The sequence below is a fragment of the Xylocopa sonorina genome, chromosome 8 (genome assembly GCF_050948175.1).
Source record: "Xylocopa sonorina isolate GNS202 chromosome 8, iyXylSono1_principal, whole genome shotgun sequence".
NCBI classification, from domain to species: domain Eukaryota; kingdom Metazoa; phylum Arthropoda; class Insecta; order Hymenoptera; family Apidae; genus Xylocopa; species Xylocopa sonorina.
In genome coordinates, this window is record NC_135200.1 from 3,358,064 (window position 1) to 3,365,999 (window position 7,936).

Here is a 7,936-nt window from a genome sequence, read left to right on the forward strand (position 1 = left end):
TTTAGTAGCCGGCAATATCCGTGACACTCGCTTCCGGGACTCCATTGTGGCCCGAAGGGAAACGAGCGTAAGAAAGGGGAAGATACTCTTGAGAGTTTGGCTGGAGATGTTGCGACACTGTTTCAGTAATCGAAGATTCTTGTTCGAGTTTCTCGTAGCTTCGAGAATAACCTGCTACGTTGCTATTAGTGGATAGTGACCCGTTTTCTATTCGATTCTGCTTTTTTCATTTATGAATTCGATAATACAAGGGACAGTAGTTCACGCTGGTATAAATTGGGTTGGATCGGTAGCGAACAGCTGATTCTCATCCATTTGATAGTTTTTTTTATTATTTAGCTTCATTTTAGACAATTTGTCGCAGAGGATTGAATTTTAGAGCAGTTCTGAAAAATTTCAGTGTCAGAGTGTAATTGTTACGTATACAGAGGTTACAGTTTGGAAACGTATCAGCTTATCGCATTCTTAGTTTAGTTGACCTTCCAGAAGCTACCAGGAATTCGTATTTTTATCTTTTACTTGAAACGCGTAACCGCACCGTGAACCACGGTTATCGCCGCGTTTGTATCATCGACAATAATATTGAATTGTGTAACCGTGTTAAGTAACAAAATAGTCAACTCTCGAAAGGAACGTCCCGATAGTATCGTATCTTTAATATGTTTTCCACCAATATTTTCTTTCCACAGCCACGAGTCACGAATTAAATAATTCTTCCAATAGAAAACGATTTCATCCGTTGACACTACGGATTGCACATCCACAGGAAACGTGGCATAGATCAGAAGCTTTCAATTTCCATTTCATCCTCTGGAATACATTTTAACGTAATCATACGAGAATAAAGTGAAAATCGACCATTTTTCACTCGTTCTGCGAGGACTCTAACGCAGATATACATTTCTGCTGTCGTTCAGAAACGAAACAACGTATTTAAAAAACGGCGAATCGCAGTGGAAGGCAGAGATACAAGAGCAATTAACTAGGTTGACAAATCGAGTGAGTCGAATACCAAGTCGAGTGTCAACCACTCTATCGATCCTCCAGCATTCATTCCCCGCGGCGTCCAATACCAACTGGACCTCACCCGCGAAGGTTGGGCCCGCAATTGAAACCAGAAGACGTTCGCCCTTTCTCCTCGCCATCGGCGCACGGTTATTGTCGTTGGCGTGACATATTGTGCGGGTCGAGTAACGGGCGTCGATCGTCCCGCGGTTTCGCCCGCCGCTGGAAAATGAAATGGTGAAGACACACAGGATGCGTACGCGGCGCGTTTTGTGCGCTCGGACGCACGCGCGCCGCGAGACCGGAAGCGAGATAAATGGGCCTCGCTCGGCACTGCGTTACGTTCAATGGCGAACGGGCGAAACGCTCGACAATGTTAGCCGATAGGCGGCCTGGGCTGCGGCGAACGCTCGCGGATCGACCGTTCTCGCGTTCAGGACATGTTAACGGCCTGCGGACGTCGCTCGATGAGATGTTTAGGGCAACGCGCGACACGCGTCCGTTCGCGGTGGCCATTTCTCGATCGTGGCCCCTTGGAATTCGTCTCTTCGAGAACGAATTCCTTCGCGCGTGTCAGCGAACTTCAAATACCTTTCCTTGTCAATGTAACGGTTCAAATCTACATTGTTCGAGCGATCGAGCTTCTTTGATAGAAAACTCCTCATCCTCCGGATGGCCGGAATTCTCGAGTGGTACTTTTTCACTGAAAGTAACGTTGACCTGCATGAAGAATCGTGAGTGTCAGGGAAAGAGTGTTCGCGGGTAAGGGCAGAGCGAAAAGCCCTCTTTGGCGTTTTTTAAGGCAGTCAGCTGTAAGCTGCTCGACAAGAGAGCAAGTTCTTCAATTTCAATCGTTCTCATGAGCAACTTTTGATTTCTCCTTGTTCAAACGTGGAACATCTCAACAGACATTTTGATGCACGGATAGATGAGAATTCTTCGAATACATGAAAGTGGACATTCCAGTAACGGAAAACAGAAATTCCTGGTATGACCTTTGATTCGTGTTCAAAGATTCCTAACTGTTGCTGGTCACAATGTTTTCGATTGTTCTTTTACGCACGTACGTGTCAGCGTTCCTGAAAAGGTTAATCCGTAGACATTTGCGGGGGTGTGAAATACGAACTGGTTTTTCGAAGCCGGTTGGTCGACGTGCCTGCAGCTTTCTGTCGTTTCTCGTAAGCTTCCAGTTTGGTTTTGCAACTTTCAATCTCAGATCTAAATATTAGAAAGATTCAGGATACGTATATCGTGAACGATATTCTAAAACGGGCTTCCATTTGACTTTTATATTGTAATTTTAAATACCCCGAAGGTAGAGCAGATAATTATTTAAAAAAGATGGGAATAATTGAAGAGAATTTGAAACTCGGAACAATGCAAAATTCACGGTCCACCCCGTTAAATTTGTATTTAATTCACTTTATTATTGATTTCAACTGAAATTTATTTTTAAACGCAAAACTCTTTCCGCAAAATTTCGCGACAAAGCAGGTATATCAAGTTTCGATTTTTAGAGTAAATTATTTAACGGGCTATACGCAACACCGCGTAAATTCAGCGAGAATTAAGTTAAATTTCAAAGTGATGAATTAATTCAATTCGTTCCATTCGATCGCGCTCGCCAACTATTTCTACGATTTCCTCTTAATTGGAATTATTAACATATATTCGTGGCGTGTGAGTATAATTTCGTCGGTTTTAAAAAGCGTGCGTTTCATCGAAACGCATTAAACGTTATACGATATCTTTCGTTGCATTTCGAATCGTACGTTCATTGTTTTGCTTTCTCGTATGAAAATTGACCTAATTTCACTGGATGAAATTTTACTATTTTTGTAATAAAAGATATTTACAAAAAGAAGCTTATTAAGTAATTCAGAAAGATGAAAGGATTAATTGTTGAAATAATTAGAATTGAAAATTTGCCTCTAGGAAAGAACAGTAAAAAGTTTTCCTCGACGGTGAACGTGGAAAGAATAAGGCTTCATCAATATTTAAAAAGGAATGCCGTTGAATCATCGAGCAGCTGCCAGTCCGTCAATTCTATCATTAGACGAGCTCGTAAAGGCGTTAACAGTTGCTCTGTTACTAATTTCATGTATTTCCATTCCATTTGCATTTTTAACCAGCTGCTGAATAGATTACTATTCCAAACGAACAATATATAATTTTCCATTTACTACTAATTGCACAACGAAAAAAAAAGATAGTAAACATCCGTTAAAAAGTGCTCGATACATTTTTTACACTCTCATACGAGCACGTCTATTTAATAAATAAGTTCACTTCCCTGAAATTGAAAGTTGCGAGTACAATTTTGTCTAATTAATTTCCAGTTTAAAGCGAACGCTCATGCGTGAGAAACGATATAATCGATAAAGCAAGAAAATATCAGGCATCAATCAACCGCTTTGGCATTAAAGTCGAAGGAAATGTAAAAAATATAAGTTAATCACTTCGACCCGTAAAACGACTCGCGGATACCAATCTCCCACGTACACACGTGCATACACATCTCAGGCTACATTAATCAACTTCACTTTCCGGAGAACTTCTCGCGCGTACTTATCACCAGAAATCCGACAAAAACCGAACGATTAACTTTCACGGGGAGTCAATCAATTCTCTTTCAACGTATCCAGCTTCGTCTGTACGCTCGCACGATCCGTCGTTGGACGTTATCGCTCGTGGCTCGTCGAGAAGGGTGGAAAAGAGCGGCGAGAAGGCTCGCGCGAAGGAGGATCGCGCGAGAGGGTGGAAGGACGAGCGAAAGAGAGGGAGAAACGCGGGCGCAGGTACGACGCGCCACGTGCGCCGAGATTGCCACGTTCCTAACCTACCCTATTCGTTAACCTGACCCGTGTCGCGATTCCTCCGCAGGTCGATTCCCATCGAGCGCCGGATTAACCTACATACGCGCGGCCATTTCTGATGCACCCCTCGCGACAAGCGTAGGCGCCTCGTCGATACGAAATTAACCAACAACCCTCTTCCAGTGGCAACGAACGCTCCCAGTCGATGTATGCGGCCTCTCTTCTTCCTCCCTTTCTATCCATTTCTTACTATCGACGCTTTTCCACCGTTCTCGAACCCTACGCGCGGCTTTCCCTCTTCTTATGGGAAAGAGCTGATAGTAATTATCGCGCTCGTCCGGCAATGCCCGCGTGACAAGTCGTTTCACGTGTCGCGAATGCGCGACGAACGGCTACCGTGGGATGATACGATGTTTTCGAGTCTGTGGAATTTTTTTTTGCCATCGCTCGCGGTGGTCGAGTCGATCTTATGTATATTTTGTCTTTGGTAGGTCTGTTTTTGGTAGAGAGATGGTTCCTTTTGGATAAGCGTTTCTTAGACTTTTCTCGTTGGGTTCGAAAATTTGTAAACAACTAAGAGTAAAAACGTAGAGTAAATTAAAATTTTTAGTTATAATTTTTTACAAAAGTTGTTTAATTATGTAATATCTTTTGTCTTTAATAACACATAACGACTGTTTGTAGAACAGCAAGTTTGGGAAACGTTGTTTTAGATGTACATTGAAAACGTGACAAGTTCGATTATTTCGAATATTATTTAGTTACAGTCGATACACTATATCGTTTCGCTGTCACGATAATACAATTGCGAACAACGTTATAACGTTATAACGCTGTCTATCATGGAATAACGAACAGGAAGTTCCCAAATAGAATTAAGTAACGTACACCCTGTGTACGTAGCGGATTACGATCGCGTCCTCAGCGTCTGCGGTGGTTTGAAATTGAAGTTACGCAGACGAATATAAATTCGAATGGAAAGGAGCGCGGTTAAAAATTCTGGCCAGCGATTTAAAAAGTCTCGCGGAGTGACACCTCAGCCGTCTGAGTACCCAGGCGCGCCATTATGCCCGGGAAAATGAATAACGCCGACGAGAGTGTTCCAATTCTTTGGTACAGTCGCTGCAGTTCCCGCTTTCAGAAGCGGAACGGTGGTAGCCGTATATTGTAATCGGATGAGCCGCGTATTCGCGAATCTCGGCCAAGCACACATTTCACGCGCCAATACGGTCATCGAGTCCGCTTCGCTTTTGTGCTCGCGCGTCGAATTTCGAAAAATTCGAGCGAATTCGAACGAATTCGAACGGGGATCCGCGGTTTCCTCGCGAAACCGCGCCGCGCGTTCCAGATTTTCGAATTCTCACGCGAAACTGCCTCGCCCCGCGCTCGTAACGGTTCTGATGCATTTCCATGCTTTTGCAATCACCGCGCGAACCTTTAATTGGATTCCATCGTTTCGTTTTCTGAATGCACAAATTTTCCACTCTCGCGGAAGGAAGATTACGTGATAACAGTTTGATTAATTCATTTGTAGGCGAATATTGTGGGAATTTCCCTTTCACGATCACTGTACCTGTATATTTCATTTAACAACGCTTCTGGTGGTCAAATATTTCTTTAATAATCATCGTAGAAGAGAAACATTTAATGTTCGCAATTAAGCTGTCTAAGCTGATCACACGTATACGATCAGCTAGCGACTGATATTCTATGTTATCCTCTAAGTGAACGCGAAATTGTGCATGCGTATTACGTCGTATCTGTTCCATCAGAAATTGTAAAATGGCTGGTTTATTCGCGAGCCAGGAAATCGCGAATTGATATCCGCATTATCAATGAAACGAGCGGTAATCGAAGGAAACGAGTGGCCCGAGCGGAGAACGTAAGTCCCGCCGGATGGCTAAGACAACGGATTCCGCGCGGAGGAGGCCGCCCATTCCCTTTCCACGGTGGAAGCGAAAACACTTCCTCCTCGAGCACGCGAAAACGAGTCGCGGTAAGAGACAGCGAAGAAGTGAAACTCGATCCACGAGCCTAGGCAGCTCGTTTCTATCCGCTTCCTTTCCTTTCTACCGTGAGAGTGAACTTCCATTCCGTGACTCGCGCAACGGTACATTAGAATCGCGAGGCACCCTCCTTACCTCGCCCCATCGACCACGATATCGTTCACGACCAATCGTTCGATCGTCGATCCGTGTTCGCGCGCTTCGAATTGCGAGCAGTTTCGAATATCGTTGCTCGAAATGTTCGTTTAGAAGAACCGATTTCTTGGAGGCTTTTACAAATATTTTCAGCGTCTCGAACCATCATTTTGGAGCATCGCAAGTGTCCACTTTATTCTTTACTTTATGTGGTTTGCATTGATGGATAGTTTCCATTTTTATATTTCTTCTATATTTCGATTCTGATTTTTTCCAATAATTTTGAGGATAATAATAGTGTTCCTAACCTGTGTGGAGCTACGCCATTTTCAAAATACAAACAAGATTCATCTGTACCGATGTGTTGTCGTAGAAATTAATCGTTTCAAGGATAGATTTCAGAAGTGCGAGGGATTTGTTGACGATAAGAATTTTCATCTCGTTAATAAATAGGCTATCTATATACTTGTTTACCGCGATGTGGAGCTGAAGAATCATAGTTTACTTTACTCGTGTTATTCAAACAGATAAAATAGTTTTCCATTCCCACAGATAATTAATCGTAGTTAATTATGCCGCCAAGTACAGCGTGCACGTATGTATATGCAAGTAGGTGCCGTGTAAAGTCCACTAAGCCTTGTATAAGACGTCGAAGTCATCACCCAGTTTGTACAAACCTAACCTGCAGGTCAAACGCAATCTCGATTTAAATTCAAGCAAACTGGTTTCAAACAATGAACTTGAATCGCCGTTTGAAATTGTCTCGATCGAAACCTAACGTTAGAACGTGATAATTCAATTTCCTACTTATTTTCCTACCCAAAATCTCCACTTTAACTCAAAACTGACTGACATTTTGTCGAAATAAAACGATTTCTTATTACCTAAAGCGTGATAACACTACTTATCACTGCGACGAAAAAGGTCCCCATTCTGAAGCGATCCGAACGACAGTTAATTCCTCGATCAACAGGTTAACAAACTCGTTGCACTTTAAGATCATTAAAAACGACCATTGATAACAGTGTCCTAGTTCGAAGAAACGTAGCGCAGATCTCGAGTCTCCCGCTACCATCGAATCATTCCTCGACCTTAACCTTGAGAAAAACGTTCATCCGTTATCCCGAGATAACCACGTACGACTCGGACGTTGATTAAACGCGCGAGCACGATACATGTGGCTAGGAAGTTTCCTTAGACTCGCTAGACGGTGAAACAGGAAGAATACGAAGAAGAAGAAGAAGAAGAAGAAAGAAAGAAAGAAAGGCAAAGAAAGTAGGTTAACCGTGCATATCGTGTGTGCAACTTACATTTTTGGTTCGTCGATGATCGGCCATCAACGTGAGCGGCAGCTGTCAGCGTAATCCTCTCGATCCCCCGTCCTGTCCCCCCTCTGGCCGTGCGCGCGTTCCGGAAGAGGCGCGGGAGCCTGGACGACACCGGTGGCCGTGGTCACGCGGGGGCCGCCTTCAGCTGCTCCTACCCGTATCGCACCTGCGTGTCATTTCTCTCTCACCCGCGGACGGTCCGTCGCCGTCGAAGACCGGGTGCTGCCGCCGCTACCCGGTGGGAAAATCGTACCGCTAGATCACTTTCACTTATGCGCCGGGCCACGCGTTCTCCCTTCCGCGTGTCGCGAACCGCGCGCGATACTCTCTAGGCGAACAGAATCAGGAAGCGGCTCGGGAAGGACGACGCGAAGGAAAGGAGGACGAGAAAGGTGGTATCGTTGAACAGGGGGGAGCTAGCGAGCGAGCGAGCGAGCGAGCGAGCGAGCGAACGTCGGAAAGGATGGAACAACCGGTGATCGTGGGACGAGGAAGGGAGCTCTCAAGGAGAAGAAGAGAAGAGATGAGAAGAGAAGAGAGAAGAGAAGAGGAGGAAGAAGGGAAAAGTGAACGGTAGGAACGGAGAGGGGCGCGATCAGACGGGGAGAAAGAAAGAGAAAGAAGAGAGGAGCGGAAAAAAGGCGAC

The 7,936-nt window shown here is 44.5% G+C and overlaps 1 protein-coding gene across 1 annotated transcript in view; it reads right to left on the reverse strand.

Moving 5' to 3' along the window:
* Nucleotides 1–7,451, reverse strand: part of Hr4 (nuclear hormone receptor 4) — a 165,841-nt gene extending 158,390 nt beyond the window's left edge. Inside the window, exon 1 of the mRNA XM_076899584.1 lies at nt 7,273–7,451. The gene's annotated coding sequence lies outside the window, so the exon portion shown is untranslated. The remainder of the gene's footprint in view (nt 1–7,272) is intronic.
* Nucleotides 7,452–7,936: the final 485 nt, after the last annotated feature.